General features: G+C 42.4%; 1 pseudogene; it reads right to left on the bottom strand.

The window, feature by feature from the left end:
• Positions 1-2,057: 2,057 nt before the first annotated feature.
• Positions 2,058-25,655, bottom strand: LOC113176024 (testis-expressed protein 38-like; annotated as a pseudogene).
• Between the last annotated feature and the right edge of the window lie 279 nt (positions 25,656-25,934).

Raw genomic sequence — 25,934 nt, 5'->3', positions numbered from 1 at the left:
TAAGGTTGATAAATAAATTTATTGCTGTGACTCAATGACATGCACAATATAGGTTAAACTGTGGTTTGCAGCCCACCTGTATCAGAATCATCAGTGTGTTAAACTGTGTCTGCAGCAGTATCACCTGGGATACTTACATAAAAATGCAAATCCTAGATTACAGTCCCACACCCACTAATGCACTTGATTTTGCTGCCCAGGGAGTCAGTCCCACAGCCCCCACGGCTGACTGTGAAACAGACCCCCTTTGAAATGAAAATCTTCAAATTCTTTTTAATTTTGATCTTCTTTATGTTGAGGGTGGAGGCTGATGGACTGCCTGGCCCTCATGGGCACTGCAAAGGGGAGCATGCACTGAGAAAGGTTTCTGATTAATGCAGTCTAGCTAAATACACACTTGGATATTTCCTGCCTTTTTCCCCCACTGTGCTCTCTGTTTTCCTAAAAGCTTTCCAAGCCTCTCAGTCACCAAAGATGTAGACTTGTCAAAGAAAATGTTGTCCACCTTGCTCAAACCCAGGATGGAAAGAAACCTAATTCTCTATTGCCATCCTGACTCCTGAGTTTCAATGCTGCAGAACTAGTAAAATATGCCCTTCCCTGTGAAAACTGTAAAGGCACATCAAATTTAAGAATTACTCTGTCTTACCTTAGAGATTTTTGCACAATGGCAAAGAGGGAAAATTATATTTTTTTAAACTTCAGAATTAGCTAATGAATTTCTTCATGACAGTTTTTTTCTATTCTTTAAAAATGTATGTCTTTTTAATTTTAATTTTTAAATTTGTTCTAATTAGTTATTCATAACAGTATTGTACACAACTACTCCTTCCTCTGGATGAACATGGTGCAGAGTCAAACCAGTAGTGTAGTCATACGGTATATAGGGTATTAAAGTCTGTCTCAGTCCATCATCCTTCCCCTCCTTCCCTCCCTCCCCTCTGCCCAATCCAAAGTTCCTTCATCCCCCACCCCACTTTATGGATCAGCATCCACTTATCATAGAAAAGATCCAGTCTTTGGTTTTTTGGGTTTGACTTATTTTACTTTCTATTCTTAACACTTGTTCTAGGGACTGGTGTAGAAATGGGAAACAAAGCCAACAAAAAGAAACTATTTATACAAATTTTGCTTTAAAAAAAAAGCCACCGAAAGACTGTTACTGAGTATGTTGGTCTTCAACGTATGGCTACAGCAACATAAATAAATCTCTATCTTACATTTATACACACCTACTCACATCCTAGGAACACCCTGAAGACACAAAGAAGGCTTCAGTAAAATTGGGGCCTGGCCCACACCACTAAGAAACAAGTAGAGGCTGCCCTATGCAAGACTTTGCATAGGCGTGGTGTGGACATCAGTCTCATATTCCCCTGAGGGATGTTAGGTTAGCAAAATGGCACAGCATACTTAATGTGGAGGAGGGGGGCAGTAAAATTTGGAGAATGAGTTAATAAAGGAAGCAGATTGTGCTAGGCTATAAATGAGAGGACCTCTTAGCAAGTCATCAATTTTCTTCCCCACATGGACTCTAAGAGGTCAGACCTGATGGTGCAGGGCAAAGTCCAGCCTGGCTTGGCCAAGAGTTGCTACCTGGTGAGGTGTGGATCTGTGAAAGGTGCTAGATGAGTTCCACTGACACTGTCCAGAAGTGCCCTGCTGCTCACTAGGGTGCTTCTAGAACTGCCAAGGAGCTCCACATTGGGACCACATGACCCCTGTGTAGGAGGCAACCATTTCCCCCAAGCTGATCTTCTGAGGAGAGCTGCTGAGGTGAGAACTGTGCTGTGGCAGATGCTGTGCCACTGAGGCAGCTCAGAAGCAGTGTCACAGGGTTTACTATGCACTCTTAGGTGCACTTTGCCTAGAGCTGGGCCTGGTGCTATTTGACTACTGGTGTTCCATCACTTCCAGGGAGTCATTCTGCCTTTCTGCCTAGGCTAGTAGGAGACATCTCTGATCACCTCTTCAGACCTGCACCAGCTTTGAAGGAATATGGCCCAGATGCTCCTTAGCAGATAGACAGTTGTTCAGATGTGGGGAAGCGGGTAGGCCTAGGCTTCCTCATGTGTAAGGGACCTGTGGTGGCTTTGATTCTTGTGTGGCTCCTGGAAGGCAAGGATCTTAAGGCTGGAACACACAGCAGGGCCCTTAAGGATTTCACCTGCAAGCAAACATAAAAGAATCCTTTTCAGATGGAACTGTCAGACACTGCTGATGAAACCCAGAGGCTGGAATAAGGGCAAAGCATGCAGGAAGGCAGAAACATGGTGGGAGGTGGTTAAGAGGGTGAGCCAAGTGGATGCACTGGGTCTGGAGAAGATTCCAGGTTCCAGCTTAGAGGATAAGCCTCCCTGTGCACCCAAATCCCTAGTGCCCCAGCCACAGCCCTACTGCATGCCGTATGGCCAGATCCTACTACTTTCCTTTTATTAAACAGTTCATGCTACAAGTTATGTGGTCTGAAGGGAAACAAAGGCCTTTGTCATCTTCCAGGGAAAGAAGGATGAAGCATGAAACATGCACATGTAGAAACAGCCTGTATTGAAGAGGACATATTGGGGAAAGTTCCCCTGTTAAGTGTGTGTCTCAGTTTTTTTAAAGTTTTCTTAAGAAGAAGTCAAATTGGCAGGGACCTCAGAGATCATCTGAGTCTAGGCTCACCTTTAGCAGAAGAGGGGTAGTAGCTCACAGAGACAAAGGGGCCAGCCAAAGTCATACAACCAGTTAATGACAAGCATGGACTTAGAGACCAGACATCAGGAAGAAGAGAGGGTGGCCTGCACACTGCAGGGAGCCAGCAGGAACTGGAGGCTGCAGGGTTAACTTGGCAGGGACAGGAGGAGGCTGTACAGGGTAATCCTCTAAGAGTTGTGCTAAAGAGGCTCAGGAAAGAAAGCAATCCTCAGAGAAGAACCAAAGGGAATTAGAAAACAAGAGCGCCCTAAAACTTGGCCCATCCTTGATCACACTATGGCTATCAAGGCTCTCAGGGTACAATATAGGAACATTCCTAGAAGGCTCAACTGCTCTGATGTTTACCATCTAAGTTTAAAGGTTTAATTTCTGATTTAAAAAAAAAACGCATCAAGTTTTTCTTCAAAAGATTTCTAGGGAATTATTAGCACAGCATTTATGTAAATGTAGAGGATATCTGGTATATATATTTTTAAAAATTTTCCCTTAATGTTCAGTTTTTATTAACTTTTCTTTTATATCAAGGAGACCAAGTGGATCTACCTTTATTTTTTTAAAGAAAATGAGATGTCAAAACAAAACTGCTGTTCTTAACCTAATTTTGTGCATTAAAGTCAATTTATAATGTTATGCCTTATTTGGTTTTCATAAAGTAGTTCAGGAAAGTCCAGAATGCATAAATGGCCTCAAGATCTCTTGGTAAACAACTAACTCACAGACAGACTTTGAAAGTTTCTTCCCTCAAGGACCAACTGAACTGCATTTCTCCTGGCTCCTTGCTTGACTGACATCAAGGAGAGAAAATTGGGCTAAAGAGGAGAGATGGTGACAAGGGGAGAGCAAGGGCAGAGGAGGGAGCTGAGGGGGCAGGAGGGTGAAGGGATGGAATCTTAGGAGGAGGCTATGCAGGAGGTAAGACCTGTGTAGTGGACCAGATATCTCCTTGAAGGTCAAAGGAGGTCAGGGTCACTCACTGAAACAACAAAAGAGCCCCCCCCGCAAGCAGGAATTACTAACTGGACCCTACTTGCTGGGCATGCATTTCTAGAGCATTTTCTTCTCACCCCTCTATCATGGCCACTTGCTGACCCCTTCCTCCCCTCCCTCTGCACCCACAATATCTCATGGCACAGGAGGTTTGGGCCCAGTGCATCAGACTCTCCCCTCCCAACATTCCAGTGCCTCTGTGGTCACTGTTCATCTGCAGCACAAGTGGGGCATCTGCAAGACCACCCCATTTCTCTGCTGCTCCACAGCTCAGGGGCACCTACGCTGGCTGACAATGAACTGCTCCATGTTCTCCTGCTGGTTGGCAGTCCTCAGACGCTCAGCCGTGCTCTCAAGGAGCTTTTCCTGTTTAGATACTTGGGCTCGCAGATCCGGGAGCTCCCTTTCCATTGAATCATCCTGGGGAAGAAGGACAGGCTCTCAGACAACAGTTTAAAGACCGAATGTATGGGTTCTTTATGGTTCCTACCTATCAGAAGCAGAACTCTCCAAACTTCTCAACACTTCCAAACTGAGTTCCCTCCATTATAGCTTCTCAATCCCTAGTTTAGAACAGTTGAGAAAGAGACCACAGGTAGGAATGTTGAGAACCTAAAAGTCCCCAGTCAGACTAGTACAGGCCTACATCACTATGAACAAGGAGACCCTGACTCCAGACCTTCAGGAAACTCCCAACTGTGAACAAGACCTCCAACACGGTCCTTGCAGAAGTTTTATCTCACCCTTCCCCCAACCATGCAGGACTTGGAATTTCAGAGATACTATGTCTGGGACACAGGGCTACCTGATGACAGTGTTTACATTTCAATATGTGAACCTGAAGATGGTAAAGTACTTGAAGATGGTAAAGTGCCTCCTTGGATTTAGCATAATTTGATCCCAAAACATACCAGAAATATTAATGTGGAACTGAAAACTGGGGAGGGGATCCAGAGATTAGCCCACCCAGGGCAGGACAATTTCTTAGGGGCTCTACCTTTTCCCAAGACTGGAACAGAGATAAAAGGTATGTTGGGATTCTAGGAGCATGACTAAAAGAAGCTGCAGGATTACAGTGCCATCCTTTGATCTTTCGACCAAGAAGCCCTGAAGGAATGGAGAAGCTTCAAAGGCCCCTGAATTTCAGCTCAAACTTCAGAATTATTAGAAGTGGACATTTATGGATTACCAGGGTGCCTAAGTCTGTGCTTCTCCATTTCCTTTTCTTCTCCTTGAATTATCATCTTGGGGGTTGGGGTGTGAGGATGAAGTAAGGTAATCAGAGCTTTAATGAAAGCAGCCACCATAGACCAGGGGTCTCTCTCCAGGATCCTGCACTAAGATCCAGCACATTCTAACAACCCATGTAGCTCCTGACCTTCAGAACTTCTCAATGCCAGTTTCATTAGTGTTCCTGGCACAGCTCCTTAGGGAAGCAACAAGAGGTCAAAAAAGAGGTGAACTGGCAGAAGAAATCCCAGGGTAATGTCTGGTGTCCACAGTCATAGAAATAAAGCACAATGGATTCTTCCTCTTATTTCACTTGTAAGAGAAAATGAATGAGGTGGAGGGAAAGGAGGAGGCAGGGGAAGAAGACAAGGAAGAGGAGGAAAGAAAGGTAAAAAGTCATAGGATAGAAGGAACAGAAGAGAAGGAGGAGGAACAGTAAGAGAAAGTGAAAGAAGATAAAAAAGGAGGAGGAGTGAAGGAGGAGAAAGAGGAGGAGGAGGAGGAGGAGGAGGAGGAGGAGGAGGAGGAGGAGGAGGAGGAGGAGGAGGATTATTCCACATTGTGGACTATAGCAAATCAGAGAGACCCACTCTTTGCAAAGCACAACCATTGCATTAGAATATGGGGTCCCTGAGTACTCCCTGTGAAAGGAGCCCCACCCAGCCTGCCCTTTGGACCAGGAAAAAAAATGCTTGGAGAGGAGGTTTCATAGGCAGGCCTGGCTAAGCACAGCAACCTTGCCAGCTATGAGCTAGCCAGGGTGTGGGCAGTCCTGTCTCCTTTGCTTAGGGACCATCTGTGTAGCTGCTGACAGTGTAGAAGACAGGTAACTCTGACTTAGTTTTCAGAGGGTGGCAGCAGTCAAGTCCACTGCTGCTATCTGAGATTCTCTTTCCTATTTTGGGGAGGATTGTTTTCCCTTAAGTCTGTTTTTCCTTCCCAGATCTTTAGTTGCAGATGGACACAATACATTTATTTTGTTTATTTAACTTTTTTTTAAATGTGATGTTGATGATCGAACCCAGTGCCTCATGCATGCTAGGCAAGCGCTCTACCACTGAGCCACTACCCCATCCCAAGTTTGTCTTTTTCTTAACATCCTGAGTTTTTTTATTTAACTTATAAAAGTAATTTTATTCCTAATTATCACATAGTAATTGGACATATGTTGGTATTATCCTGAGAAGTTAGAGCAGAACAGTTCAACCACGTACAGGGGAAATGTCCTCCCCACATTGTCTTGATGAAAGGACTCCTGTCAATGGGATTATCCTCCCAGGACTGGTGTTGAGTAAAAAGTCCTCACAGGATTATAGATTCAATTATAGATTAAAGTTGCCTTACCAGATTTGTATTGATTAAAGTGGCCTTACTGGTTTGGTATAGATTCAATTTGCCTTATTGGATTGGTATTGATTAAAATCTTCTCACAGTATTGGCATAATTCAAAATGGCCTTACCATTTTGATATAGATTAAGCAGTTTTCACATGGCTTGGATCATGTAACTTCTCACAGTGGCCCAGTGTTTGGAGAGGAATGAGCCCAATCTGTGTGATGGGCTAACTCCAGGCTCACAGTGCATATGTTGAAATCCTAACTCAGTAGCTCAGAATGTGACTATTTGGAGACAGGATCTCTACTTGCCCTGGAGTGAGTGCTAAACCTGTTTTCTGAGACCACAGCTGACCCAGAACTGTGTCAACACCCTACAAGGAGCCTCAGAGTCCAGCCTCTGGGAGGCCATCACACTTCTCACCTATGTCCTGGCATGCCCCAGGTAATCCTCAAGCCTGGAGGAAGAGGAGGGCACTAGTCCTGGCCTCCAAGGTTCCCTGAGTTCAGCAGGGTGTGTGGAGTTGGGGGAAAGCTCTCTGCCTGCTTTCCACAGCTGCACTGGGCCCCTGTGACCCCACCAGGAAGTCTCTCCCAGAGTCAGGGCAGAGGGAGTGACTACTGTGTTTTAGGCTGCTATAGGGTGTGGCAGCTCTCAGCCCTTTCAGGAAACATTCAGAACCCTGGGCTCATCCCAGCCTCAGCCTGTGGCCTTTCCTGAAGATGGGAGGGTCTAGAGTTTTAGTAGGGTGAAGCCTGTGAGGAGCTGGTCAATTAGAGACAGGGACTGAGTGATGACCTCAAGGTCCTTTTGCTTCCTATGCTGGACAGGCAGTGGGTTCTGTCCTGAAATTTCCAGAACCCTGGAACTTCATCATCTGACTTCATCATGTCCATTTTGAGGAAAATGGACTAAAGTGCCTGCAGCTGACCCTTGACTAGGTAGGAAAGGACCTCCTGGGAAGGGGTAACTGTGCAGTGTCCAGAGGTCATCTGGATGGAGGCAGGAGTTCTCTCCTTAGTCTCTGTGCTCAGCCCCTATGGGGAAAGGTGTCTACTCTCAGTATACTGACAGCCAGCCCCCTTCCCTTCCACCCATCTGACTTTGTCTTGCACCACTCTTATGGGTGTGGCTCCCAGCTTGTTCTGTGCTCACTCCCTTGAAGGGCCAGCTGGGCCCAGTGGGCATAGGTGAGACACCATGACCAAGTGGAGTATCATCTACTGTACATTCCTGAGGGACTCTCCCTGCTGAGATTAAAAGAGATATTTTGTCTGTTCCAAAGTGTGGATGGCAAGAGGGGAGCTGAAAGAGAATATAAGGGGTGGTTTGTTCAGCCTTGGACTTTCTGGGCTCCAGGGCTTTGGGGACATAAAATATGGGTGGAAAATATTCAAACCATAGCACCATCCTTTTCGATCAAAACATGGGATGATGGGCTCTATTTTAGCTAAAATATGCAAATGTATGTTGAATAACTAGAACAGTGAATTTCAGAGGTTGTGCATTAGGACTAGGTAGTGGCACAGCTCTCTCTGCAACACTAAACAAGCTAATCAATCAACAGAATCCAAACTCAGGATGCATTTGCAACCTGTGGAAAGAGATGAAATTAAAAGTTGGGATGGGGGTATGAAGCTGTAGCATAATGTCCTCTAAGCTAATCAGAGGTGGGTCACAGAGGCCCTAATGGCAGTCACCTCCAGGTTCTCCCCTAGATGTGGTTCTGTGGGGATCCTGGAGTTGCCTCCATGTTTGTCTGTTGTTCCCCAGGAAGCTCCTATGGACAAAGATGCAGGCCTGGGTTGTTGTGCTTGCATTTTTCTGAGTTTACCATCCACATCCAAAACTTTTAAATCTCTTTCCATAGGCAACAACTGCATACTGAGCCTGAGTTTATCAGCTGCATATACAGGTGTTTCTACTCAGAATTCACTTTTCCCTCTGTGAGGTGTGCAAAGGTCAGGGCAGTTCAGAGTCCAGACTAGAGTAGAGACCTGGGGGAGCTCAGAGACACCAGGGCCTCCATGGCATGGATTCATAGCAGTTATGCTGTTTGTTCACCCATTGAAGTGCATCCTGATTGCTTAAGGTACTGGGCATTGTGAATAGAACTACTGTATGTAATTTCATGCTGTGACCTAGATATACATTTTTGAGGCAGTTGTCTATATTTTTAGGAACATGGTGGTGACACCATGTCTAATTTTGGGGAAAATAGTCAGTTTTTTGATAGTGGTGAGCTGTTGTGTGCTCTACCAGCAATGCACAAGAGTACCTGTGGCTGCTCATCATCCTCATGGTTGATAGTACACTTAGTAAAGACCTTAGCAGCTTAGAAGGTGTGCAGTGCACTTTGGGGTCTTAGTTTGTGCTTTCCTCATGACAGGTGATGCTAAGAATCATTTCTTTGCTTCTTTGCCATCTCATATCTTTCTTGTCAGTTGTCTTTTCAGATCTTTACCCATTATGTTGTCTTATGTTTCTAAAAGGAAGCAAAGTTCATCAGCCTCATCTTGTTGTGCTTAGGCAACCCTCACTTGGTTCCATCAGTGCTGCTGAAACACCTTTCCCACTCCCTATGTGGGAGCAAGCAAACTGATGAAGTCTTTGTGAAATATTCAGAAGCCAGCCCAGTGCTCACCTTTGTCTGCAGTCTCTGGAGACCTGTTGCTCTCAGGTTTGATTGTGAGAGCACTGATGAGCTGCACTGTCTCTCCTAGCTTGGATACCTAAATTTGGACCATCTTTCTTCTGCCAAAAACAGAAATCAAAGAAGATTTAAGGTGGAAGTCAGACCTCACCTGAGTCTCCACTAGGTTACCTGACACTAGTAGAATGGACTGGTCATACCTACATGATCTATTTCCACAATTTCTCAGTAGCAGCAATGGTGTGGGACTCTCCAAAATCTATTACATGCATAAAGATTCATAGCTACCTTATGGGAGAGCACAGGCTTTCATGTCTTTCTGTAACAATCTCAGGAAGGGACATCTCTAAAAACCCACTTACATACAACTTTCGTGTAGTCATGGATATCTTAAGATACATGCTTTGGATGTGTTACTCCATGTAATATTAGGTGGTTACCACCAGCCCTTTCAGTAAGCAAATCTGTAGACCAAGCTGATGACAATCCATACACAGTGAAGCATCCATTCACCAAGGATGTTTTAAGAAGACATGATTAGGGAAGGGATACCATGGGGTGGAAAGACCAGAAAGTGTAATGCCAGGCAGATGTAAATGGGAGAAGAGGCTCAGAGAAAATAACAAAAAAGAAGAAAATAGCATATGCCCTTGGAATCTGTCTCATCAGTAAAAGAAAAATCATAATAGCCATTTTGCAGTGTTGTTCTGTTAGAAATAATGTAGAGAAACAATCAGCTAAGAATTGATACATCATAGGTATCACCAAGTCAGAACATAATGTGGTGAGATTCACTGACCTCATGATGACTTGTTTGGTAAGTGGCATAGTCACTGTGGACTGGCATGGCTGTGTACCCTCAGGCACTGTTACTCTTGTGGCAAGTTTACTTCCCATCCTGCAAAACAGCAGTGCCTTTGGGGACCTAGCCCAGGGTCTTGAACACATTGAATACTTGTTGGAGGGAATTTTGCTCATCCACAAATATTGGCTCAATGTGTCTCTTCAGAGCCAGCCTCCAGTTCTCATTGTATTGGTGAGACTTGTGCCACCATCACACTTGGGGAAGGACATTGCCTTTCTCCTGGCAAATTAGATGCAAATGACTCTGAAATTTCAAAAACTTTACTAATTAACTTCTAAATGGTCTCTTACCTGTGTGTCAAGATCACATACTTGACATTGACTCCTTTTTCTAATACCTGGCACCTGAAACTCTCACTTTCAGTGAGAGGAGGCTACAATCCTCAAGCAAAAGTCTACACATTGGGTCAGTTCACCCATTGGGTCAGTGTGGAAAGGGAATAGAAGTGGACATGGCTTTCAGGACCCTCAAGAAAGGGGTAGGAGGCAGAATGCTCCAGTATGGGAGAAAAGTTCAGGCTGCAGAGGGTTGGGGCAGAGGGGATCTCCCAAAAGACAATTGGGAAGGGGGATGGGGTCTGTCACTCTGGCATCCCGTTAGGTGAGGGCTGCTGTGGGACCACCAGAGCAGGCTGCAGGGGAACGGGGGCTTCTGCCTGGGGGCTGCTGCCTCTGAAGGCATGACGCCTGTCTTCATGGAGGTGCGGCTCTGATGGAAGATCCGGAATTTGGAGTTGAATGTCAATATTGGCAACAGCCTGAGGAGGGCCTATTCTGATCGCTGCAGTCATGCCATGTCTGCATCGTCTGTTGACCCAGTACAGCAGTGGGCTGTAACTGAAGGTGGCAGCTCTCATCACCTCCACCCACTGCTGGGCACGCTGCCTCCTCTGCAGGTTCTTCCTCCAGTGTAGTAAGAGGATGCAGCCACCAGTTATCATGGTGCAGAGCCCCAACAATCTGAAGAACCATGGGACCCACACTGAGGCAGGAAAAAAAAGAAAGAGGCAAGCTGACTGACAGCTCCAGATTGGGACCTGAACAGTTTCTCATTCCTCTCCTGGATTTGGCTCATTCTTCCTCTCATTCCTTCCCACCCTTCTCGAAGACATGCATAATAATTTCCTGATTCAGTCAAAGCTATATTTGCAGGGCACATAAGAGACCCCATTAGCCTTTTACAGATAAGGAACACTAGGTGTAGAGGGGCCATGACCTTCCCAGACTCAAGTCAGGCCTTCTGGCTCTAGTCCAGGCCCCATGCAGTCCTTCAGACTGAGAAGCCTCATGAAGGGCAAGGACCTCAATTGTATCTTTTCTGCTTGGGCAGAACATGGTCTCTGCCTTCGAGGAGTCCTTAGTTTCCTAGAGGAGTCTGTCTCTTAACTAATAGCACTGCATTCAGACAGCCACCACCCCATGCATGCAAAGGGTCTTCCCTGAAAGTTTGTCCTCCACACTCAAAGTCTGGGTGTACTTATGGCCTGGAAGGCCCAGATCCTCCTTTTGCAAATCCATAAGGTTCACTCTGGTTACCAGGCCTATAGCTCTTGAAAGAGTGAACCCACCTACTACTCTGCCCACCACTGGGAGTCCCCAGAAGGCCCCAGTCCCAATGTTCTCTAAAGATGAGGTCTTTGGGTTCTGAGCCTCAGGATGCTATGGCTGGTGCTTGTAGAGTGGTTGATGGAATAAAGGACTCCATCTTGTGACATCTCATGAGCATATTGTCTTCCATGAAAGACTGGTCCACCATAGAATCGTTTGTCCCCAACTTTGTGTGATGAACTCACAGGGCAGCCTCCAGGAAAGGGCCCTTACACCCTCAGGGGCTTCTACTTGTGTTTTCAGTTGTTAGGGAGCCATTTTCCAGTGGGGAGTGGGGCAGGGAGGACAGTGAGCATTGGACAGCCCTACCCTCTATAAATATCTTACCTAGTTGTCAGGGAACAAAACATCTCAGAAGAACCAAGTGGTCCAAACCTCCTCCTTTGGCTCCTACCATCTCTGTTTTGTTTCTTCAAGAAGTGTTTTTTTTGGCATCATCAGTTCCCATGGGACCTCCCCCCATGTGATCCTGCTTCTCTTTCCAGCTCCATCTCCCTTCCCACCTGTCTTATACCTTTCTGCCCTGGGCATGCCAGATTCCCACAGACCCTGCTTATTCCCCCTCTGGACTTTTTGCTCCCTCACTCAGGAGTGTCGCTTACCACATTTCCACCACACTGAACACCTCCTTATCCTCCCAGGTGGTCAACTCCCCTACTCTGAGACAAATAGTCCTTTCAGTTGACTTCCCAGTTTCTAGAACTCTGAAGCAGATGAATTTGAAACAAATTGGTCCCAGTGACAGGAATAAAAATGATTTCAACAACTATAAATTTGTATAAAGTGGAAAACATAGTGTCCTACAGATTTAATATATTATTTTTAGAAAGTTGCTCTATTTGAACTGGTATAAAAGTGATGCCCTTTGAAATAACACCACCTGCCCATCATGAACAACTAAAGTTCAGTTAAGTATAAATTAAATTAAAAAAAATTAACCCGAAAAACCCCAGCATGATGATCTGCCACAGAGTCTTATTTTAAAATTGGCATTTTTCATTGTGTCCCATAGATTCTGATAAGTTGTGTCTGTATTTTCATTTATCTCTGAGAATTTTTTGATTTCCTTCTTTATGTCTTCTGTAACCCATTGATCATTGAAAATTGTTCATTTTCCATGTGATGTAGGATTTTTCCTTCCTTCTTTTATCATTGATTTCCAGTTTCATTCCATTATGATCAGATAAAATGCATGGTATTATCTCCACCCCTTTATATTTACTGAGGGTTGCCCTATGGCATAATATATGGTCTATTTTTGAGAAGGATCCATGTGCTGCTGAGAAAAAAGTATATCCACTTGATGATGGTTGATATATTCTATATATGTCAGTTAAGTCTAGGTTATTGATTGTGATATTGAGTTCTATAGTTTCTTTATTCAACTTTTGTTTAGAGGATCTGTCCAATGGTGAGAGAGGTGTGTTGAAGCCACATCGATGTTCATAGCAGCACAATTCACAATTGCTAGACTGTGGAACTAACCCAGATGCCCTTCAATAGATGAATGGATAAAAAAATGTGGCATTTATACACCATGAAGTATTACGCAGCACTAAAAAATGACAAAATCATGGAATTTGCAGGGAAATGGATGGCACTAGAGCAGATTATGCTTAGTAAAGCTAGCCAATCCCTAAAAACAAATACCAAATGTCTTCTTTGATATAATGAGAGTAACTAAGAACAGAGCAGGGAGGAAGAGGAGGAAGAATAACATTAAACAGAGACATGAGGTGGGAGGGAAAGGGAGAGAAAAGGGAAATTGCATGGAAATGGAGGGAGACCTTCATTGTTATACAAAATTACATATAAGAGGTTGTGAGGGGAATGGGATAATAAACAAGGAGAGAAATGAATTACAGTAGATGTGGTAGAGAGAGAAGATGGGAGGGGAGGGGAGGGGGGATAGTAGAGGATAGGAAAGGTAGCAGAATACAACAGTTACTAATATGGCATTATGTAAAAATGTGGATGTGTAACCGATGTGATTCTGCAATCTGTATTTGGGGTAAAAATGGGAGTTCATAACCCACTTGAATCTAATGTATGAAATATGATATGTCAAGAGCTTTGTAATGTTGTGAACAACCAATAAAAAAAATAAAATTGACAGCTTTTTTTTATCCCCTTCTCCCCATCCCCAACCTGGGGGGAAACAGGATTACTTTTTGTCCCCATCCAGTTATCTATTCTTGAGCACACACCCACCATGGGAGTGAAGAAATTCAGAGTTAGGTATGGCAGCAGAAGACTTAAAAAAATGATTATATCCCAGATTAACAAGTGAAGAAGATCGGGCACACCTGAAATCACATCATTAAAAACCCTCTGTTCCCCCTGATGTGCAGAATCACAGCCTCTGGGACAAGAGTCCCCTGTGTTTTTCCTTTGCTTTCAAAGCAATTAAACTTCTGTTTATCAACTAATATACAGATAAACAAATGAGTATATCCATCCAACAGAAATTATGTGTGGATTTGTGTATGTACACGTACATTGTATTTATATAAGATTTTGATATTAGGGATGAAACCCAGTATTTAGTTATTGAATAAACAATATAGGAAGCCTAAATCAATTAAAAATTGATTAATAATTTTCTCTCTTGAAAAAATGTTAATAGCAATTATACTTATTTTCTACATCTATATTACTTGTTGAGATGTGCATATATATGTGTGTTTGTCTATAATATATGTATAATATAAATATATAATACATATACATATGTATCTACATATATCTATATCTATTATCTATCTATCTATATCTATGTCTATAACTATATCTATATATCTATATATCTATATCTGTAACTATCTATCTATCTCTCTATCTATCTATAAAGTTAGGGCTGATGCATTAAGACTATGTAGGAATAACAGTTAACAAAGAGATGTGCTCCTTATAAGTAATCTTTATTTGAAGGTCCTTGGAAAGATCAATTATTGCTACAATTAAGAAATCAAAACCAGTTGACTTGTATCTAATTTTTCCTATTTTATTTCATAGAGTGCTGTGTGGAGTGCTCCTCAGCCTTAGAGATTCACAGATATTCAAGAACACAGTGTCCATGGTTTGCAGGTATCACTCCTTTGATCCTGGAGTTTTTTAAGTCTCTGGGCTGGGGCTCCATCCCAGCTGTCTCCTTGACCTCATCTGTTTGTGGAGCCTGCTGCCCAGCAGGGATAGCAGGAGTGGTCTTGATGTTGAGAGGAAGGGTCCCTTCACCTAGGATATGGGTGCCTCAGAAGAGACTCCTCCCTTTTTATTGCCCTACTTGTGTAAATGCAACTAAGACTGTAAACGGTGCTGTATGGGTATGTGGCTACTGGCCACAGGCTTTTAAATACTTTCTAAGTATTTGATGTTCTAGCACCCTGAATGATTCTAAGGTGATTGAGTAAACATCCTAATTTTTAAATTATCAAGCTAACTTTCATTGTGGTGAAAAAAAACAAACACACACCAGCTTTTTTGTTGTTGTTAAAAACGATCATGAACATGGAAATCTGTGAGGATAAGTGCATGGAGTACTGCATACATGGCATACCTTAAGGGTGTCTGAGAGGCAAAGCACTCCTCTGTGCTAGGCGTGTGAGTAGCATACCATTCACCCCATAGGCACAGCCCTAGGCATGAGGCCACATGTTTCAGTACCAGCACTTGGTCCATGGCCCCTCCTTGATTGTCGATGCCAGGACAGTTGGACAGAAATTGTACTGGTGGCTGCCTATAGTCTGCTTAGCTATTGCCTAAGTTTATATACATGGTAACTGTGCAATAAAATCAGACCCGCTTCCTGCTTGGTCTCTGAAGGTCTTTATTAGCGACTGTACAGCCACACACTCCTCTACCCTGTACCATGGACCTCCTCACTGGGTGAGAGAGAGCCCACAGATATCCATCTCCAGGAACTGTGATTGACATGGTGATAACCAGTTAGCAATAGTATGATGGTTTTAGTTTTGCATCTGAATCTATAACATTCTCAGTTCACCTTGGCAAAATCACTTAATTCCAATAACTTCAACTTAGAAGAATTTTCTGATCCTTGACAATTAATTTGATCTATATGTTTCTCACCCTTGACCAGGAACTGTTCATTTGGATTTAGAAATTGTGATTAAGTTTCTTAATCAAATATTTGTGTCTGTGACTAAATCAAGGTTAATTTTAGTGTGCCCCTAAAGCCCCTTCAAGTGTGAATATGAAAGTAGCAAGTTATGTGTTTGTTGCCAGGTTGGAGTCAACACAAATCAAATATGAATTATGCCCTATCAAAATGTTTAATTATTGAATAGCCTGAAGAGGTTTTCTGTTTTTAAAAATGATTTACTGTTTTTAAAAGGGACAATATAAAAAAAGATTCTCTTACGCCACTTATCCTTAAAAGCATGGACAAATGATGCATTATAAAGTAATATGAACATTGGATAAGCCACAAAATACAGAGTTATTCTTACACTGTCAGCTCTAATATCCATGAATATATCAGAGCAGTTACTTATAATTTTTTAATGTAAGGAAATAATCCACCATGAGTGAGAATCAGCAGGCAAATGACATCAGGATCAGACATTCAAAAATTTTACAGAATGAAATGGTGTAAACATTCCATAGTAAAGTATGCTTAAAGGGGAAAATTATTAATGGAATAAAAGTCATAATAAAAGAAACTAAGAATGTTGAATTAAAAGGTCAATTTAGATTTTGATATTTAACAATGGTAAACTTCACAAAAATAAAGGAAAATTGGAGGAAGTACCAAAGAGCAGTTTAAACCCAAAGAACATGTTTAATTAGAAAATACATGAAAATATCCATGGTTTAGTTGAGAGCCATAAAGATATGGAAGGGAAGAAAGTAAATGTTCAGCAAATTATAGGACAAAATAAGATCTTGCTGTATATCAAATAGAATTTTCCTTAGAAAAAATGTGGTTGGGAATAATAATCAAAAACAGACTCTGAGATGTTTGAAAATCATAATTTAACTAAGATCAATGAAAATAATTCTTCACTTAGGCATATTATAGATTTAAGAATACTAGGGGGCTGGGGTTGTGGCTCAGTGGTAGAACGCTTGCCTAGCATGTGTGAGGCACTTGGTTCGATCCTCAGCACCACATGTAAATAAAATGAATAAAATAAAGGTCCATCAGTGTCTAAAAATATTTTTTAAAAGACATTTAAAAAAAGAATACTAGGAACAAGAAAATTTACAACAATTGGAAGAATGATATGTTTATAAAAACAAATCATAAATGTATTATTTATTATTCAATACCAGTAGTAGAAACCAGAATAAATTCTATTGTATCCTTAAACTGTGCCAAAGTAAGCAAAGTAGAATTTGATTCCCAGCTAAGCTATCATCAAGGGTGTCTGAATTACAAACATGCTTACATGAATACATAGGGCATACACTGAAAGCCTTGATTTCATAAGGAATGAGTAACTGCTAGGGTATGTTAAAACAAGGTAAAGTCCTATTTTAAAATTGATATGTGTAGGGGCTGGGGATGTGGCTCAAGCGGTAGCGCGCTCGCCTAGCGTGCGTGTGGCCCGGGTTCGATCCTCAGCACCACATACAAACGAAGATGCTGTGCCCGCCGAGAACTAAGAAAAAATAAATAAATGTTAAAAAAATTCTCTCTCTCTAAAAAAAAATTGATATGTGTGTGTTCAAAGAAAACTCAGAAAGATAGATCTATAATACTATAATAACATTTACACAGTAAAAGTTTAGAGAATTAAAACATTTTAAGGTTGTTCAGTTACTGGGAAAAAAAGAGGTGATGGATAAATTTAGACTTAACATTTTAGTTCCATAATTCAGTTGTGTGAAACCACAATAGGAAATAAAACATATCAATAGAAGGGAAGAAATGAAGTAACATTAAGGAAGGGTAGAAACATTGACCAATAGAGTAGCATGCAGGAAAGGACTAATTGAAAAAGCTAAAGTATAATAAAGTCTTACCTAGGATTGTACACAGCCTCTTCAGTTACTGCCATTTGCATCATGCAGCCAGGACTTTGAACTCTCCTTCTGCCAAATGTTAACTGGGTGAATTCTCTGAATCTCAGTTTCTTCTATAAAATGAGAATAATACTACTTATCTTAAAGGGTTGTTTTCAGAACCCACAATGAAAGTAGGGCTTTACCATAATCCCTTGCTTTGCATCGTTGGCTTATAGTTTTAACACCACTTCTTTTTTTCCCCCTATTTCTTTTTTTTGTAATTCTTAGTGAAACAGCATTTAACATTACCACTTAAATTTTGTGTCAAAAATACATTTGTAAACTACTTGCATATTAGAATTTTGTTATCTATGACTTCCTTTATTTTGCCAGATCCTTTCTGCCAGGATTGGCAATGCCTTGCTCATCTTGCAGATTGGAAAGGCAAAATAGCCTGCATGGGATTCAGAATGAAGTGAGTGGAATAGACAGGTGATAATTTACCTTTCCTTCCATGTCCTCTTATTCCCTATTTTCCTGCCTCCATTGATAGTACATATTTTGAATCTTCTGAAGTTGACATTCTCCTTATATTTGGTGTTTGGATAAATGGAAATAGGATGATCACTCCAAAAAGTATTTAGACTCAAACACAATTCACATTACACATTGTTAAAATAAGTTGCTTACTCTTAAGTCTATGGATCACTATAGTTTTAATGACTTACAATTCAACATAACTCTACCAATGCCCTAAACTTTAATTTTCAATGCATTCAAATGAACTAATAATGTATCTGATAAGGGGTTAAGTGCAAAAATTGTTTTCCTGATGCACATACAACTGAAATTTTATCCAGCCACTTGTTTTTATATTTTCATCTCCTCCTCCATATCTCATACTTCCTGACATAAGGAATACAAACTTTTTGGATTACAGAATTTTCACACAGGAAGTTGCAATGATGATGGCCTTTAACCTATAAAATCTTGGAAAAATATAATGAAGAAGTACCAATGTTTTAAATTGAATAAATCATGAAGAAAATTCAGCAAAAGAATATTATTTAATTTTCAATTGCTTTTAGGACACCATTAGAAACTGCACAAATATAGGGGCTCCTATTTTTAAGGCCACAACAGCTAGCCAAAGTGGAATCCCTTCCTGGGATGCACAGTGCTAGTGGGATTCATTGCTGGTAAAAAAGCATCATCTCATGATTTTTCTCTTTCCTTCCTTCCAACTAAAAAATTAATCGTGATACTGAAAAAAGGAAGGCATGGAGAGAAGGAAGGGAGTTACAAAAGCAAGAACGCATATCACACACTACAGTGCTGCTATTTGAAAAGAGTCACATAGATTTGTGCATCAGATAGCCCTGAAGATGACAGTGTCCTTGTCCAAATCAGTGTATTGCATTTCTAAACTACATTTCAGATAGAAGAATGACCTGGCTGACATCAATGTCCTGCAAAAGGTGCCAGATGGGCTGACCCTAGTCAGAGCTGAACTGGAGATGCTGACTGAGAACCTGACGAAAGAGTTGGCCTATCTGAAGTAGAATCAATCATGAGGAGGCCAAAATTTGATTTTTTTCCTTCCAGACCTCAAAATTAAAACATCAGGCTTGCAAATCTGGAGTTAAAACACGACCTGTTTAAGTAGCCATTTGTTTTGGATGTGCCCTTGCATGTACATTGCTGCTACTGCTGTTTTAATGGTTCTTACTAAGGTTTAATTAATCAGAGACACCTTCTGATTTTGTCATTTTCATTATAGGTAATACATTAGGTAATAAGAATTTTAACTCTCTTGATTTAGTGATTTTATATATATTATTTCAAAAGTTAGAAAATAAAGAAGTCTACCAATAACATAAAATGCTATCAGTGCCACACATGGCACTCTGATGGACCACAGTGTATACCAGTGACTGGTGTAGAGAATAGACACTGGCAGTAAGTTTTTACTCAATTTTCAGTGATTCTACTAATTCTGCAGGATTAGACACTTCTTGCAGCCCTTGGCTTAACAGCTGTAGATAAAATCTCTCTAGCAACTTGCATACCAAGCCTCCCCTTCCTGTACAGACAGGACAGTGGATTCTCTAGAAGGAGGGTTAAGTAATCCTTCTGGCCCATAGGCACAGCATATAGAGTCCATGGTCACTTAAATATCCTGTGAAAATATCTTTAGTTGTTATTTTGTTGTTGTTGTTGTTGCTTGTTTTTAGTGTGCCCAAGAACATTTACTTTTATTTGTTCTAATTAGTTATATGTGAAAGTGGAATGCATTTTGACACATCATACGTAAATGGAGTACAAATTCTCATTCTTCTGGTTGCACATGCTATAGAATTATTCTGGTCATGTAATTATATTGTAATGGGCCATGCTATATGGATAATAACCAATCAGACTCCATTTTGCCCTGAGACTCCACATCATGTAAGAAATGCTTCTCCCAGGGAAATCTCCACCTCTATCCATCAACAGTTGCTTAGCATAGCATGTTTGGCAACACAAAATGGCAATTCTTATACAATGTAGAAGTGTTTTCTTTTTGGTTCCCATTTTTTTTGGACAGTGTGTTCTGTCAAAGATTGATTATCTAGATATTAGTAACCATTCTATACCATGTACATGACGTTTTTGTCCATGCTGGGTGAACAAACAACAACAAGAAGTAGTAACATTGTTTTTAAAGTTACCAATGCAGTTTTGTTTCTAGGTCATCAAACAGTTGTTGAAAAAATGTGAATGTCTATAAAATATCTAATATCCATTGTTTCTAGGATTTTTCCTCAACTGAAAAAAAAAACTGATACTGTTCAGTGCACTTCTCTGATATTTTTGATTTTAAAAATTAGTGAATTTTATTTAACATATATAGAATTTGTTAGAGACATTTAATTGGCTTACAAAGTTAAAATGTTAACTGCTAAATATAACATCAAGTACTCTTGACTCCTAAATTTTATAGGGTAACATATTTAAACATTAAAAGTGTTTTCCTAAATTGATAAATAAAAAGAATTTAAAATTACTTTGTGTTGTCACTAAAAATGTGTTTTTCATTCTGCTTATGATTTTAGATTTCATGACATTTGTTTGTGGTTTTGAATTATACAAACAGCCACTTATTCTTTAATGTGGTTTTGGACTACAAAAGGTGTACTCACACCCTGGGTGGGGGTTGAAGGGTATAGACTTGCAGCCTACCTATCCCTTGGATGGTGGATCTGTACTATCCGCTGGTGAATAAAGTTTCCATCTCCTGCTTTAAAATCAACTCAGTAATTTATTGCAATGTCACCTTTACAATATATGCACAGAGAGTAATAATTTGCAATTCATTCTGCTCTTCTTCCTCCCTTCATACCCCTCTCCCCTTTCATTCTCCTTTGTCTAATCCAAAGTATGTCTTTTTTTTTTCCTAGCTCCACTTCCTTATTGTGCATTAGCCTCCACATATCACAGAAAAACATTAGGCATTTTGTTCTTTGGGATTGGCTTATTTCGCTTAGCATAATATTCTCTAGCTTCATTTATTTACTAATAAATGCCATAATTTCATTCTTCAAGGATGAGTAATATTCCATTATGTATATGTATTACATTATCTTTATTAATTCATCTCTTGAACAGCACCTAGTTTGGTTCCATAGTTTGTAACTGCTTTGCAAATATAACCTCATGACATCTTCACCTTATCATTGTGGAGAAGGTTCATTTACTAGGCTCATTTGCTGCATGAGAAAACTGAATCTCAGGGAATTCTACCTAATTATTCAGAGATATTTTGTAAAGCAGAAATACAAGTCTAGTTCCATCATCACCCCCAATGCATCCTACTTCTACACAGTTCATGGCTTACCTTATCTTACCAAAATCTTACCCACAATCCATCCTGAGCAGGTCCCAGAAGGAAATCAGGCTGGCTCTTCCCAGAGCCCTCTGGACAGAGGTTGGCCGCCTCCACTCTTAGTGTTATTTTTTCTCTAATTGCCTGGCTCCTTTCCAGGCTCTTCAAGCTGTCCTCTCCCATCTTTGTTGTTCAGTGACATCACCTGTCATTCATGTTTTTATAGACCTCTGAGGAAGAGAAAAATCACATGGATTTCAGAATGGCTCAAGATGTAAATGACTGGTCATAAATGGACACCTTAAAAGGGAATGGTATTGATGGCACAGGGGTATAAATCTCATGATGGGCCAGAAAACTCATTTACAGAGCAGCCAAAGGTCTATGTAGATCCATAAAATGGCCACAAACAACCTGAAAATCTAGGTAATAACTCATCTGGAGCAGTCATAACCTCTTTCTGCTGGAGAAATATCAGTGGCTTCTTTTGGAATTGAATTAGGTGTGAAAAATAGCTCCTATGCCATTTGGCTAGGAAAAATGGTAATGATGATGGAGGTGATAATGCAATAGTTTATATTCATAGACCACTTTGCATACATTATTTCATTGAATATTCACAAAGTCCTTTCACTGACTGTCCTAGTCAGTTTTAGCTGCTACAACAAAATATTCTAAGTTTAAGAAACATTTATTTCTCCCCATTTTGGAGGTTGGGAAGTTCATGGTCAAGGTACTGATAGATTGAATTCTTGGAAAGAGCCCCCTTTTTGCTCATATCTGGCTGCTTCTCACTGTATTCTCACCTGGTGGAGAGCAAGTGAGCCCTGGTCTCTTTTTCAAATTCTGAGAACACTAATCTCATCTTGGGAGACATGCCCCCCTGGCCTATCAAAATATGATTACCTCCAAATGGCCCCACTTCTCATGCCATCACATTGGTATTAGGGCTTCAACATATAAATTTGGAGTAGACACAAACATTCAGTAGGGAATGCACTGTGGAGTCTTGGGCATATTCTGTATCTTCTCTGTGCTTCTGCTGCCTCATAAAGAAAAAGGATGGTAATAACACCTGATCAATGTGTGTGCGTGCATGCGTGTGTGTGTGTGTGTGTGTGTGTGTGTATGATTACACTGAATTAAATAAAGGTGATTAGATGATATATGCAAGTAATCCTCGATTTAAAAAAATAAATATACAAACACATGTGTCAAAATAAAAACTGAAACCAAGTTTAAGAAAAAATATCAGTGTGGGAATAGAAAATATTTCCCAGGAAGAGGATAAAAATGGAGTTTTTCCTGATGATATCAACTTTTTAGGAGATCTAATACATATTTATAAAATTTAACATGATAATTTAGAAACAATGATATATGCTTATATTATACATGTATTACTTTATTCTGATTCCACATTTAAAAATCAATTTTTAAATAAAACTCATCATAGTCCTCTCCAACATTGGTGTTTTTATTTTACCCTCTCCAAAACAAATCTGGAGTCTTAAAGGCAGTTTCCAGGACTTGGGTTCTGTTCCCTCTAAGGCGAGGGAAAGATGGGTCCTTGTGAATCAGGATGATCTTGACAAACCACAGTGAGGCCTTCATGTGGCTTAGTATATTCGCAAGTTCATCCTACAGGTGTATGTTTGCGACCACCACAATGTGTATTCCTTTTAAATGACTGAACAACACTTGTACACAACACTATTCATAGACTCAAACCCAAGGCCACATTCCAAGGAATCTTAGCAATCTGTAGTTTCTATCTGATCTACCCCAAGCATGAATTGCTGATTTAATAAGAAGTAAAACAAGAAATAAAGACTGTGTTTAACTTTGTTAGTAGAAAATAAAGAGTTTGGCCAACCTCAGACCCCAGGACCACTCAGGTGTGGCCCACATTTGGTCACCCTGTCCATCAATGCAGTCAGTACCCTGACTCCAGAGGCAGGCAAGATCTAGGAGGGTGTCCATTTTTCCTCCTTATGCAGCAGGAAATGGTGACAGAAAGAGGAAACTGAGAATTTCCCAGCCTGTAAGCCTGTGGGGAGGCCTATGGTGGGGGACATAAACCCATCTTCCAGCCATTTTCTCAAAAGCACTATGATTTCATGGCACTCGGGAAGTGGAGGAGCTTCTGGTTCTGGCCACTCCAGAGGAAAGTTCAAGATAAGTGCCAATTCAGCTGTGTGGCATGAGGAAGGACCTATAGACTGAGCCCCAGGACCATGTTCTTGGCAACCCAACTCCAACTTTGTCACCCACTGCAAGTCTGTGCTGCACTGGCCCATCAGGTGATTCCATTACTTCCAGGACCCTGATTCCCAGTGCAGCCTACTGGGCAGCATCTGGAACTGGGTTCAGAAGGATACCATGCCAGGAATTATCCCACCAGGAGAGATGAGCACTGCCACAACCTCACCCAGTGGCCTTCACTGATTACTGAAGGTCCAGTGGACCCAGAAAAGGCCATGGGCAATGCAAGGGGCCCAAGGAGCACCCACTTGGGACAACAGTCCCAGGTGAGGCTCCCTCCAACCTAACTCCTCCAGGTCCCCACTCACTGATATTTTGCCCAGTTCAGAAGCAAGCCCAGAACTCCACCAGTGAGGAGGAGGGACAGTTCTTAATAGCTGAGCATGGAGGAGCATGCAGGGCTGCTTAGTGGGTTATGGGAAGCTTGAGCTTGAAACCTCACAGCTAACCCTGGCAGGGTGCCCTTCCATCCAGGAAAAGCCAAGACCCATGACAACTGGAACCTTCAAAGAGTGAACGCTGAGTGGATCTCTGGGTCTGTAGGTGTCTGTGTTGGATTGGACTGGTGAAAGGTAACATATCTTACACTGTAGGAACACTAGGAGGCCTAGTATTGTCCCCAGAACAGCTAAGCAATGAAGACAGTCAAAAAATTGGAGAGCTGGGGTTGTGGCTCAGTTGCAGAGTGCTTGCCTAGCACGTGGGAGGCACTGGGTTCAATTCTCAGCACTGCACAGAAATGAATAAAGGCCTGTTGACAACTAAAAAAAATAAATCAAAAAATGGGAGAATCTTGATAACCAAAATTCAAAGAAAGCAACCCAAATATGAATAAAACTCGATTTTGTGAGCACACAGCTAGGTTTTTCTGGTTTCCACAGAAAGAGAAAGGACTGTGCACAGAGGGTAGCATTCTCTCCCAGCCTGCCCTGCTGAACCCCTCAGCCAGACTCTGGGGGATGCCTTAAATGCACTCTCAGCAGCTGTTCCCTCCACTGTTCCCGGAGGAAGTGCAGGAAGACACACAGGCCATGATCCCAAAGCTGCAACCACCTGCAAATGCTGCTCAGCCAAGAAACTTGCCCCCCAGCAGTTCCCCTTCTGACTGGCCAGGCCCAGGCAGGACAGCAGACAGAACTCTGACAGCTCAGGGGCAGGGCATGGGCTGAGGGATTCCTGCCATTGCAAGAGCTCCTGGCTGTCAAACTAAGCCCCGCCCACCCTCACCAGAGCAAGGCTAGATACAAACACTAGCTCACACCTTCAAGGGAGGACAAGGTGTCCTTGCCCAGCCCCAGCAAGCGAGATCCTGGAGATGCCACCACCACTTGCTCCCCTGCTGGTGCACCGCCTATCTAATGACATTGCTTTCCCCTTCAGAGGCCCAGGGAGGCTACCCCCTGCTCCAAGCTTGGAGGTATGGGGGGCGCTTCTATTGGGGCCATGCCACTTCCCGCCTTTTCAGAGAAGAGCACTCCTGAGGAGACACTGACCTGTCCCTGTACCAGAGGTGCAGGTACTGCCAGCCAAACACCTGCTCATCACCCTAGTCCGCACGTGCTCCACGCCCCAAGAGCTACCCTCAACCCGCAGCAAGAGCCTGCTCAGCCCTCTGACTGCCTCCCCCCCCCCACGTCCATTGGAGTTCAGCCCATCTGTGCTGCCATCCTGGCTGCCTCTGGGGAGGGGCAGGGTCGTTGCACCAGTCTGAGGGGAGAGATCCCTGGCCTTGCCATAGCTGCTGCCCCTCAAACCCAGCATCTACAACCCTTCCGAGATGATCCGGAAACCTCACTGGGTCAGGAGGTGGACCAGCGGGATCTGAATCACATCCCAGTGTCAGCACTCAACAGTCCCCCCGGACCCACGCAAGCACCAGGCACGCAGTTCCCTTGCCTATTTCTTCCGCATCTGGTGCAAGCACCTGGACTTTGCACGTGCATGCAGACTTTGCACAGGCACGCGGAATTTGCACGCGCGCGTCCGTTCCTGGCGCAAGCCTGCCTCTTGTCCAGTATTAACGGTTTTCCTCACGTGCTCGCGTGTTCTCCAATCATTCCTTCCTCAGCTGGGCCCTGGCAACAGGTCTGACAGCCATTTCGCCTGAAGCTGCGTGAGCAGCGGAAGAAGGCCTTCTGCGATCTACGTACCCACTAGCGCCTTCGCTAAGACTGCCATGGAGACTTCTCACAGCAAGTGTTGTCCCTCACCCCTGCCCCCGGCGCTGAGGGGCAGAGACCTGCCAGAAGGGTCCCACCAGAAGCCCGGTCATGGGCCGCGCCGACATCCCTATACTGGTTGGCCACTAAGGGCTCCCTGGGCTGGTGGCACCACTCACAGGTCATCTTGCCGCCATCCTGCAACTGCTCCTCAGCGGTTGCGAAATGTGCCTGCTCGGTGCTTTTCCAGGGTCCTGCGGACCCTGCGATCTTTCCTGGGAGACTTGGCTATTGCCTC

The sequence above is a fragment of the Urocitellus parryii genome, chromosome 11 (assembly GCF_045843805.1).
Source record: "Urocitellus parryii isolate mUroPar1 chromosome 11, mUroPar1.hap1, whole genome shotgun sequence".
Classification (NCBI taxonomy): Eukaryota; Metazoa; Chordata; class Mammalia; order Rodentia; family Sciuridae; genus Urocitellus; species Urocitellus parryii.
This window is presented reverse-complemented; position numbering and strand designations above follow the sequence as displayed.